Raw genomic sequence first — 12709 nt, forward strand, 5'->3', positions numbered from 1 at the left:
CGCCAGACAGCTACCGGTCAGTCGGAAATCAATTTGGAGTGGGCAAATCTACTGTGGGGGCTGCAGTGATGCAAGTAGCCAAAGCAATCGTTAAGCTGCTGCTACGAAAGGTTGTGACTCTGGGAAACGTGCAGGTGATAGTGGATGGCTTTGCTGCAATGGGTTTTCCGAACTGTGGTGGGGCCATAGATGGAACCCATATCCCTATCTTGGCCCCAGAACACCAGGGCACCAGTACGTGAACCGCAAGGGGTACTTTTCAATGGTGCTGCAAGCACTGGTGGACCACAAGGGACGTTTCACCCACATCCACGTGGGATGGCCAGGAAGGGTTCATGACGCTCGCGTCTTCAGGAGCACTAGTCTGTTTAAACGGCTGCAGCAAGGGAATTACTTCCCAGACCAGAAAATAACCGTTGGGAATGTTCAAATGCCTATAGTTATCCTGGGGGACCCAGCCTACCCCTTGATGCCATGGCTCATGAAGCCATACACTGGCAGCCTGGACAGTGGTCAGGAGCTGTTCAACTACAGGCTGAGCAAGTGCCGGATGGTGGTAGAATGTGCATTTGGCCGTTTAAAGGGTCGCTGGCGATCATTACTTACTCGCTCAGACCTCAGCCAAACCAATGTCCCGCTTGCTATTGCTGCTTGCTGTGTGCTCCACAATCTTTGTGAGACTAAGGGGGAGACATTTATGGCTGGGTGGGAGGCTGAGGCAAATCACCTGGCCGCTGAGTACGAGCAGCCAGAGACCAGGGCGATTAGAAGAGCACACCTGGAGGCGCTGCGCATCAGAGAAGCCTTGAAAACGAGTTTCAGCACGGCCCAGGGTACGGTGTGACTGTTTGCTTCCCCTTGATGAACCCTCCGCACTTGATGGACTTATTCAGTGTAAGCAACCCACCCTCCCCCTTTTCATTACAGGTTGGCGAAGGAAATAAATTCTGTATCGTTTAAAAATCATTTATTATTCATTAAAAGTAATTATGCATCTGTTAAAAATCATGAGTTTTTCCTTACTAGATTTCCCTGTAAGCAACCCACCCTCCCCCTTTCGATGTATTCTGTATTACAAAGGAACTATAAAAAAAGCAGAGAGATTAGGAAGGTGTCCCTGACTGCTGTGCTTTGGAAGGAGGGGGAAGGGAAAGGCTACTAAGCACATTGTAGCGTAATTACAGCCTTTTCCTTGAACTCTGCAGGGGTGTGGAGGAGTAGGCGGGTGCAGAAAGCCTTCCACCACGCGTTCTTACACGTCTGGGTGAGGGAGATATGGGACGTGGGCTTGCAGGGAGGTTATACAGGGGCTGCAGTGGCACTCTGCTACTGTGCTGCTCTTCCTGAAGCTCCACCATGCGTTGGAGGATTTCAGTTTGAGAACGCAGCAGATCCAGCGTTGCTCTCTCTCCAACGCTGGTCTTCCTGCCTAGCCCTCTCAGATCGTTCACTGGCATCTTTCCTGTACTTTGCTACCACATCCTTCCAATCATTCTGTTTATCCCTCTCATTGCGTGTTACTTCAATAATTTCTGTGAACATTTCATCTCGCGTCTTCTTCTTCCTCCGCCGTATCACAGCACGCCCCCCCCTCGTGATGGCATAGGGACTTCAGAGAAATGTGCAGCTGCATGGGGAAGGCAAACCAGGGTGATAAGTATGTGGAAAGATACCTTTTACAGAGCAATGATAGTACTCTTTCACATAGAACACTATCCACCTTACAGAGCACATGTGATCTCTATACAAGGTCGCATTTTGTATCGTTTAAATATTCAGTGTCTGTGTGACTGGTGTGGCACACACACAGACGCAGGTACGGCCAACCGTACGTCCACGCGGCGATGGTAAGTGAGGCTTTAAAATTTTGACTTCTCCGCCGTTCATATACACAGTGATCTATATGATGCCTTGCTCCTGTTAAGAGGAACCTGCAAAGCCCAAACCCCCCTTTTCACATCCACCAACAGCGCATGGCTCCTATCATATACGATCGATCGCTGCTAGTGATCACCCTACATCACCCCCCGCAGCGCGTTGCTGGTAGCAGGGAAGAATCCTGCTTGCCAGACGCTGAAAACTCGTCGCTATCCCTCCTCCCATCCCCCCGCTCTGGCCAGTAGCAAAATCGCCATGTCTGCCCCCTATTTACATTCCTGATGTTCTACAAGGTAACAATGGATGATATCTCTCTCCTGACAATAGCACCGCAGGAGGCAGATCGTTTGTTTATGCAATGCCTTCAGTGCAATGCCTTCAATGCCTGCAGTACCAAATGTCTTGCAAAATGCATGGCGTTGAAAAGTTACCTACTATGGGGGAACGGAGAAGGCTGTCTTGGCCAGAAATGTTCTCATATAGCATAAGGGTTTTGAGTTCCTCCACGATCGATTCATGGAGATTAATTTGGAGGATTTTCGCTCCATCCCCAGACATGTTAACGAAATTTTCCTGTAACAGTAATGGCTGCGACTGCAGCAAAAGCCCTGGTGTCAATGCGATCTACAAAAAACCGTCTTGTTTTAATCCGTGTTTGGTACAGAATGAAGGGACACTTACCGGAGGTCGCTTCCATGGCTTCACACTGTCTGGGCTTCTCGCTTGGGAGCGCAGGGACTGTGTAATTCTTGGGTCTCAAAAAGATCCTGGCTGTTGGGGTTTACGGACTGCTGTGTGCTATCACCACGGTCATCTTCATCCTCAAATTCGTCTCCATCTTCCCCCTCGGCTACATCCTCAGAAACACTTGATATTTCAATCCCAAAGTCTGAATCCACGGACAGGGGTGGGGCACTGGTAGCGCTGAACCCCAAAATTGCATGTAGTTCAGCATAGAAGCGGCATGTTTTCGGCTCAGAGCCTGACCTTCCGTTTGCTTCTCTGGCTTTCTGGTAACCCTGTCTAAGTTCCTTCACTTTCACTCGGCACTGAAGGGAGTCTCTGCTGTGCCCTTTTCATCAGCCATAGACTTTGAAATTCTTTCAAAAACTTTTTCATTTCGTCTTTTGGAACGCAGTGCTGTGAGCACTGAGTCCTCACCCCAGATAGCGATCAGATCCAGAACCTCCTGTGTGGTCCAAGCTGGCGCTCTTCTTCGATTATCAGGAGACTGCATTGTGACGAGTGCAAATGAGCTCTGTGTGGTCACCTGTGTGTGTGCTGACCCTCACGGTGGACAATCAGGAAATGGAATTCAAAAGTTCGCGGGGATTCAGGCTTTTTCTGTTTACCTGGCCAGTGCATCACAGTTTAGTGTCCGATGCTATCATGAGTGCCCCTGTGACAATGGTTCTGAAACCCAAATTGGGAGTGGCTCACTTGGGGCAGAGTCAATCGCTCCCTTCTGGTTTCTAAAAATTGAGTATGTCCTGCCTGGACTGTCATAGCCACGACTGCCTGCCTCCAAGTGCCCCCCCCCCCCCCGGTTTATGTCACGAATAAGTCTATGTTTTCTATTCTTGTATTCCTCACGACTGCATGACAGAAATGGGGGGTGGGCCCTGCCACGGTAGCTGCGGAGGGTTGGGAGAGAAGTGAAGCAATGGTTGCGGTTCTTGCGGAGAACCCCCTGTTAATACAGCCACGGAGTAGCTGCGCTCTTCTAATACACTTGACTCTTCCTTCAGAGGAGTAGCCGTGTTAGTCTGGATCTGTAAAAGCAGCAGAGAATCCTGTGGCACCTTTATAGACTAACAGACATCTGTTAGTCTATAAGGTGCCACAGGATTCTCTGCTGCTTTGACTCTTCTTGTAGTCAGGACTGACTCTATTTTTAGACAGCATAAGGGAGGGATTGACTCAGTGGCCAGTGAGTCAATCCCAAGTTTGCTTTTGCGTTGCGCCCCCGGCTGATTTTAGCCAGGGGCACTCATGATAGCAGCGGACAGTTCAGAGAAGGAGAGATAACGTCATGTCATTGCCAGTTTTCTCTGGCAGTAGACGGTACAGAACGACTGGTAACCATCTCTGCTATCATTGCAAAAGCAATTGAATGCTGGTGTGTAGCGCTCGAGTGTGTCGCCTCTGTCTCCACGGCATCTAGTACACAAATGGTGACGGGAAAAACAAAAAGCCGACGGTCTCTAGTGCTGCTGCCGTGCTATTGTTTCTGCAAGGGCAATCCAGGAGAAAAATGTGCGAAAGGACTGTCTGCTGATGTTTTCCCGGAGCAAGGAATGACTGACGACATTTACCCAGAACCCCCCGTGACCATTAACATTAGCATCAGGGGCCGGGGGATCATGGAGGACGGAACGGGGGTGCTGAGGACTCCCGCTATCCCACAGTCCTCAGCAGTCTCTTAAAACTATTTGCATTCTTGGCTTAGCGCCCAGTGTCTGTAGCTTACAACACGGTGTCTTTTATGGTTCACGGAACAGCTATTCAGTTTCCTTCCCCTACCCCAGCACGAGAAATGAAAGTTAAATAAAGCAATCCTTGAGTACTTACAATGTCACCCTCTTTGTACTGAATGCTACTGATAGAGGCGAATCTGCAGCACTGAAGAGCATTAGAGCTTTGCACAGTGGCAGTATCATAACCAATGAAGTTAATCTGAGGTGTGATTATTGCTACTTGAAAATCTGCTCCTCTCCCCCTTCCTGGTGGTAGATGGTACAGTACTACTGTAGACAGCAGAAACTGTTACCATCTCCCTCTCTTTTTGTTACACTCACCAGTAAATGGGACAGAACGGATAATAACCCTGTGTAAATTTTTGAAAGGAAAATGGGGATTAACTCACTTGGGACTGAGTCAATCCTGCCCTTTACGGTTAATAAAAATAGAGTCAGTCCAGACAAGAATAGGATACAGTGTATTAAAATCAGTGTAGCACAGCGCACAGCTGCTCCGCATCAGTATTCACAGAGGGAGCCGCTGCAAGTAACGCAACCGTTGCTTCCCACCTACCTGGGCTACCACAGCAGTGCCCCCCCACCCATTGTTGGCATGATGTTATGAAGAATGCATGAATAAGAATCACAGAGTAGTTACTGAGATCAAATGAGGGGGAGGGAGCCACCATGGGCTATGACAGTCCATGCAGTTCAGAATCTTTTCTTTACGCAAGAGAGGAAGGGGTCTGATGAAGCTCAGCCCCCAGGTGATAAGATGAAGACAGTTACCAGGCGTTCTGTACCATCCACTGTCAGAAAAAGGGAGTCATTCCCATTTTCACCCCGGAGCCCCCGGCCACACTCAGCCAGGAGCACTCACTGGGCAGCCGTCTACCCCTGGGGAGGGGCAGAGGAGCGGATACTGCTCTTCACCGCAGCAGCATCGCGTCTGCCAGCAGCATTCAGTACACAGAGGGTGACATTTACAGTACTCAAGGAATTATTTATTTCACTTTTTTTTACCGTGCTGGAGGGGGAAAAAACTGACGAGCTGTTCCGTGAACCACGCAAGACACCGTGTATTACGCTGCAGACATTGGGCGCGCAGCCAAAAATGCAAATAGTTTTCAGAGACCGCTGTGGAGACTGGTAGCTGTAGTCCTCATTACCCCCTCCCTCCCTCCATGACCATCCGTTTGAGTGTCTGGCTTCCCGTTACTGTTGTCACGCACCGCTGTGTATCCTGTAGTTTATTTTTCAAAGCTTTGGCATTTCCTGTTCTTTAACGGAGCTCTGATAAAAGAGATTTGTCTCACCATACAGCGATGACATCTGCTATCTCCCGTAAGGTTCAATGCAGGAGATACTTTTGCATTTGAACTGCATCGCCACCCGTGGTGATCAGAGCTGGACACGTGAAAGCAGGAAATGTCACTGTAAAGCTCTCGGGGATTTCCCTGTTTACCGGCACTCCGCATCCGAGTTCGGATTGCGGACCAGAGCGGTCAGTGGTGCACTGTCCTGCCTAGAATAATAGGCAAGTGTAACAGAGATCCAGTGTATCAGAGAGCACAGGTGCTCCGTGTCAGTATTCACAGGGGTTGCCCCTGCAAGAAGCGCACCCGTTGCTTTCCTCCTCCCTCAACCTTCCTGGGCTACCGTGTCAGTGCCCCTCCCCCGTTTGTGTCATGAAGTATTAAGGAATACCAGAATAAGAAACAGAGACTTGTTAGTGAGAGAAAATGATGTCGGGGGGGAGGCACTTGGAGGCAGCCTCCCGGGGCTATGACAGTCCAGGCAGAATGGACTCTATTTTTAGAACACCATAAGGGAGGAATTGACTCATTGCCAAGCGAGTCAATCCCAAATGTGATTGCAAAAATTTTGAGCCCCAAGTTTCAATGATTAAGCTTGTTTATTAGCCGTTCTGTCCTATCTACTGCTAGCGGTAGCAATGTTGCCCTCAATGTTGAGCAATTTAGGCGGTTCTCCTGGATGGTGGGCAGTCCTGCAGCACCGTCTACCACCAGAGAGAGGAGATGGAGAGGAGCGGATACTGCTCTTCAGTGCTGTAGCGTCCCGTCTACCAGCAGCATTCAGTACACATAGGGTGACATAGAAAGTAGTCAAGGAATGATTTCTTACCCTTTTTTTTCACGTTGTGGGGGGGGGAAAGAAACTGAGGAGCTGTTCCCTGAACCACGCCAGACACTGTGTTTGACCCTACAGACATTGGGAGCTCTGCCAATAATGCAAATAATTTTCAGAGACTGCTGTGGACTGTGGGATAGCTGGAGTCCTCAGTACCCCCTCCCTCCCTTCATGAGCGTCCATTTGAGTCTCTGGCTTCCCGTTACGCTTGTCACGCAGCGCTGTGTATCCTGCAGTTTTTATTCAAACGCTTTGGCATTTCGTGTTCTGTAACGGAGCTGGATACAACAGATTTGTCTCCCCATACAGCGATCAGACCTAGTATCTCCCGTACGGTCCATGCTGGAGCTCTTTTTGGATTTGAGACTGCATCGCCAGCCGTGCTGATCAGAGCTCCACGCTGGGCAAGCAGGAAATGTAATTCAAAAGTTCGCGGGGCTTTTCCTGTTTACCTGCCCGCTGCATCCGAGTTCAGATTGCTGTCCAGAGCGGTCACTGCAGCATTAAACCGATTTAAAGTCGCAGTGTAAGACCTGGCCTGTGACTGCCTGCCTTCCCCAGCATGCTGCGTATGAGGTATATCAGTGGATTATGTCTCCATCCAGTGGCCAAGCTGGAAGAAGTGGGATTTTCCTCTATACTAGGCAGAGCCCACAAGAGGCATAATGCATCGGAGAGTCTGCGAGGATCTGAAGCAACTTCTCAGCTGAGGGCGTCTTCTATAACTGGTTTGGAAAGGATACCAGTACGGTCCCATCGCAAAGTCATTCTGCGAAAGTTGCAGGCCATCAAGGAATCACAGTTCTGCTCTATACCTCCAATGCACCTCACACCCCTGGTTGTAAACAGGTGGAGTGGCACTGGCGAGCGGCCAGCGATTTGCTCCTGGAGAGTTGCTTATCCAGGCCATACATATTATAGGACAACAACACATGTTGTCTTCTGGATAGCAAAACAATGAAACACAAAGCTACCTTACCTGCTAGCATGTTAGAGCGGGTGGTCACCCTGCTCCACTGCCCCTGAGCCGGGGCTTAGAGCAGCCCAGTTCCAGCAGGGCTGTGGCTGGGGCAGCAGTCCCAGCTGAGTTAGGGAAGTAGCCACAGCTGGGAGCCACGCGCCCACACCCGACTGACAGCAGCGGCCACTATAAAAAGGCTTCGAGCCAGGGGTAGCACAGCACACTCTCTCTGCCCTTCAGAGAGAGAGGCGCAGCGCTGGCTTGCTGGGAAACGCTTACAGGGTTGACTTAAGAGTGAAAGGTTCGGGCTGGGGAAACGCGCACCAGATCTTAGGGCTGGAGAGCTCCAGACTGGCGAAATTCCCCAGGCTGGCAGGGCCTTGTCTCCTAAGCCCCATAGAGGCCCAGCGATGCGGGTTGCAGATTAGAGGCAGCAGGTTCAGACCGCAAACCCTTAGAGCCGCTACTGATGAGTGACTGGACCACTGCAGTCTGCCCCAGGGGCACGGGCACTTGGGAGAAAGTTGCGTGAGCCTTGGGCCGTACGCCTACGACCCTGAGGCGGAGGTGAGGAATAGAAGAAGTGGGGGTTCCCCCTGGGGGAGGGACCCTGAGACTGCAGGGAGTAATTGCCAGGGAGCAGCAGCAGCACCCCAAACACAAGGGGCACTGGGTCCTGGGAGGGACATGGGTGCCAGCAGCAGCAGGACACTAGCCTGCAGAGGGTGCTCCAGAGGCTGGAAGAGCTAATTCCCTGGATAACCAGCAGGAGGTGCCGCAGCAGTGAGTCATGCATCGCTACACTAGAATTTCAGCAAATGCAGTTATTATAATGTCACATCTTAAATGACACCTTCCCCAGTGTATCTAGTGGTCTCAGTGACTCAAGGATGTTTCAAGGCATTGGAAAAGACAGACATGCCAAGGAATGCCTTGAAGCACAGAGACACTCTTTGATATGTCTACTCTAGGCCTTGATGCATTTCCTCAAGCTACGAAGACCAATGGATACATGCACATTGATGCTTCAAGGCAGTGCATCTAGTTCTATGAGCATTAGTGTACTTCTTGAAATGTGTCACATTAGACCACACATTTATATAACACACACATTTGGGTATATGAACGAATGACAGCACAATTAAAGGTTTGGGGGCTTTCTGCTTCTTTGCCTTCTGTCTCTTTTTTTCCTCTTAAAACCAAAAAGTATTCATTAAACATTTGTTTGAGAAGTTAAATAAATGTACAGTTCTCATGGGAATCAACACCCAACCATACTGCAAATACATATTAAGGCATAAAAGTTAACCCCCTTAAAAGTAATGCAAAGTACTACATATGCAGAGGAGAACAAATTATAATAAACAATGTTAGCTTATTTTGGCTCTAGGCGGAATCATAACTGAGTTTTCTGATTATTAAGCTTCCAAAATCTTTAATCTTCTAAGGACAGATTTAATTTTGTCTCAGCACTTAACCAACAATTATAATTATATATTTCGTAATAACAATGCTGTGTCCACATAGCTTATTAAATTTGTTTATGAATATCTTCCTTCCCTTTAATTGTTTCTATGAAATATGGTCAAGTACTGCACTGGAACATAATGAACAAAAAGGAAAGCAATTTGCTGAGATTGAACAAGAATCAACTAAAAAAATCATAACTGAACAAAAGAAAGCAGAAGTGGAGGTGGATGTTGTTGTGTGAGCAATGAAGAAAGAAACAATTGAATGAGAGAGAATGGAAAAAAGAGACGGTACCAGAAAAAAAAAGAAAAAGATCACATTTTTGTATAGAAAGACCAATTATTTTTCATAGCAGTTCACATCACTGGTGGGCAACAGGATCTAAGAATTCACTAGCTTGAATACATATGTCCTATTAAACAATCATGTGGATACACTGGTTTCCTAAGTTTCCTGATAATGAATGATTTATGTTCTTTGGTCCTGTTTGTTAGTGCAGTCTGTTACTACTCATAAGCTACCACAAGTTTGGATGAGTATGTATATTAGTAATAGATGGCTATAATCTTTTTTGCCAGGTCTTACATAAAGAAAAATGGTTTGTAGATACTTTGTATCATAAATCAAAACATAGCCACATCCAGCCTTGAATAAAGAAAATCTCATGTTTCCTGGGTTGTAACTTAGAAAGTTTACACTTTATTCTTATGCGCAAATATAGAATTTGCTTTCCTCTTCCCTCCCTTTCCGCACTTTTATAGGTTTGGGGAAATGTATAACATTTGTTAGTACTAGTCTAACAGACAAAACGACACAATGTTCAAACATAACAGCCTGAGTCAAAGCCTTAAGTGAATGGAAAGATTTGAAGAAGCCTAAAGGAGTTAGACACCCTAACTCCATTAAAAGCAGGAAAGAGTCCTGTGGTATCTTATAGTATAACAGATGTATTGGAGCATGAGCATCCGACAAAGTGAGTATTCACCCACGAAAGCTCATGCTCCAATATGTCTGTTAGTCTATAAGGTGCACAGGACTCTTTGCTGCTTTTACAGCTCCAGACTAACACGGCTACCCCTCTGATGCCTAATTCCATTAAAATTCAACTGAAATTGGGTGCCAAGTTCACTTAGGCTTCTTTGAAAATCCCAGCTTTATGGTCTAACCAATCTACTCCTAAATTGGAAATTAGGCACTGAAATAAAAGGAGTCTGATTTTCAAAGGCACTGAGCACCAACAGTCCCTATTGACTTCAGTTTGATTTAAGGGTGCTTGGGATTTCTAAAACTGAAACCACATATGTAGGTGCCTAATTAAAGATTTAAGAGCCTAAAGCTAGATATTAGGGTTTAAAATGTTTGTTCTAAATAATGTTGTCAATAAAAACCATCCAGGGATACAGAATTAACCAAACTTCCTATGGGCATCACCAAAATATCCACAAGGAATCTGGGAATTGTGCCTCCACTGTAACAACTGCCACTGGCATTAAAAACCACAAATAAGGACTAAGGTTGCTCTTTGAATCATAACCTTTTATTGCTTCAGATTGACTGCACAGGGTATCTGCAATCATAGACTCATAGAACTGGAAGAGACCTCAAGAGGCAGGACTCTGTTTTATATGTATTGGCATTCAGCAGTGTGAAGTCACAAGAACCAGGGACATCAGAAAGTTTCTGGGATCAGAAAGAGTGGAGATGAAAGTAGAACAGCAAGCAGGAAAACATCTCAGGAGAGTGACAGTGAGTGCAAAGGCAGAGAGAGATCAAAAAGAGCCCAAAGCCTACTAAACTTGTAATAATATGTGGCTTCTGCTACCCAAATATTAACTGTGTCACCTAGGGACAGAGACTGCATGTTTTAGGATGGCTAAACGTAAATGTATATATTGAAGAACAAAAACGTAAGTCATATTTAGCATATGGGGGACTCTATCATGGGAAGTAGCGACCCTGAAAAAGATCTGAGGGCTGTGGTGGATAATCAGCTGAACATAAGCTCTCAGTATGACACGACGGCCAAAAGAGTTGATGCTATACCTTCAATACATCAACAGGGGAATCTCAAGTAGGAGTAGAGAGGTTATTTTGCTTCTGAATTTGGCATTGGTGTGACTGCTGCTGGAATACTGTGCCCAGTTCTGGTGTCCACAATTCAAAAAGGATGTTGATAAATTGGAGAGGGTTCAAAGACGGGCCAGGAGAATGATTAGAGGATTAGAAAACATGCCTCATAGTGATTGAACTCCTTGAGTTTATCCATTTAACTTAACAGAGGGAAGGTTAAGGGGTGACTAGATTGGGGTGTAAGTATCTACATGCAGAACTTGGACTCTTCAGTTTAGCAGAGACAGGTATAATATGATGTAGTGCATGGAACTTGCAGCTACACATACTCAGACTGGAAATAAGGCATACATTTTTAACCACTGGAACAATTTACCATGGGTCATCATGGATCACTGACAATTTTAAAATCAAGATTGGATGTTCTTTGAAAAGATACGATCTAAGAATGATTTGGGGGATGTTCTATGGCCTGTGATATACAGGAGGTCAGACTAGATGGTCACAATAGTCCCCTCTTGTTTTGAACTCTATGACTAGAGCTCATCAGATTATTTCTTGCTAATAAATTCTTCTGATGAATTTAGATCTTTATTTTTTCTGTTCACAAATAGTCTAAGAACTGGTTGCAATTTGCAGTTGTTCACCTAATAACTGGTGGAAATGTGTAGTGCAGGGAATCATTGACTTTAATAGGACACCACATGGTCTACTCACAAACACTATGGCTTATTCATAAATTAGTAACTGTACTTGATATTTGCATTTCCTGCCACAAGATGAGTCACATGAGGTAAATTTTTTCAAAAGTTTCTAAATGGTTTAGCAGTCTAAGCCCCATTGAAAGTCAGGCTCCTAAGTCAGTTAAGTGCTTTTTAAAAAGTTTATCCATGTTATTTTTTCTGTTCCTTGACTCAATAACCTAAACTTTATAAGAGGAGTCCATTGCCATTTGAAAATTACCTGCAAACTGGTCAGAAATTTGAGGAATTTGTCCACTATTCATATTTATTTCTGTATTTATTTATTATAATCAATACATACATACATTCAATTTTTAAAATGCCTGTGCTCTAGAAAAATACACACCCTAGGAACATTAGCTGAGCTGTCTTACCCACAGAGCCAAAGCTAATGAACCACAAAATTAATAAATCAAAAGCACTTGTCCAAATCTTTGTGGGAACAAAAAGAACTGTGTAAGCTGGCCAGAGGTAACTCTTCCAGTCTGAGAGCATTTGCTTATATTTCCTCCTGCTAGCATTTGCATGGTTTAAACTTTTTTACAAAAATTCTTGGAAATGAAACCTCCATCCCCTAAACGTTTGTGAATTTAGACCAGAACTCAAAAGCTAATGAATTTCTATGGGAACTGAGGTACTTAACTTTGTGAAGGATCAAGCCTTATCTGAGTCACCCAACAGCACACAGTAAGCCTGTGGCAAAGTCAGGAACTGAACCTAGCTCTCCAAACACCCACTCTAGTAGCTTAACATAGATGAACATAATTTGTTGGGAAATAATCAACACGGTTTTTGTAAAGGGAAATCATGCCTCAACAATCTACTAGAATTCTTCGAGGGGGTCAACAAGCATGCAGACAAAGGAGATCCATGGACATAGCGTATTTAGATTTTCAGAAAGCCTTTGACCAGCTCCCTCACCAAAGGCTCTTAAGCAAAATAAGCAGTCATGGGAGAAGAGGGAAGGTTCTCTCGTG

General features: G+C 45.9%; 1 protein-coding gene and 1 pseudogene across 2 annotated transcripts in view; one reads left to right on the top strand and one right to left on the bottom strand.

Moving 5' to 3' along the window:
• Positions 1-12709, bottom strand: part of PLPP4 (phospholipid phosphatase 4) — a 111375-nt gene that overhangs the window by 70498 nt on the left and 28168 nt on the right. The window lies entirely within an intron of this gene.
• LOC142047822 (U4 spliceosomal RNA) lies at positions 4515-4732 on the top strand (annotated as a pseudogene).

Source organism: Chelonoidis abingdonii, chromosome 15, assembly GCF_003597395.2.
Source record: "Chelonoidis abingdonii isolate Lonesome George chromosome 15, CheloAbing_2.0, whole genome shotgun sequence".
In the NCBI taxonomy this organism is placed as follows: Eukaryota; Metazoa; Chordata; order Testudines; family Testudinidae; genus Chelonoidis; species Chelonoidis abingdonii.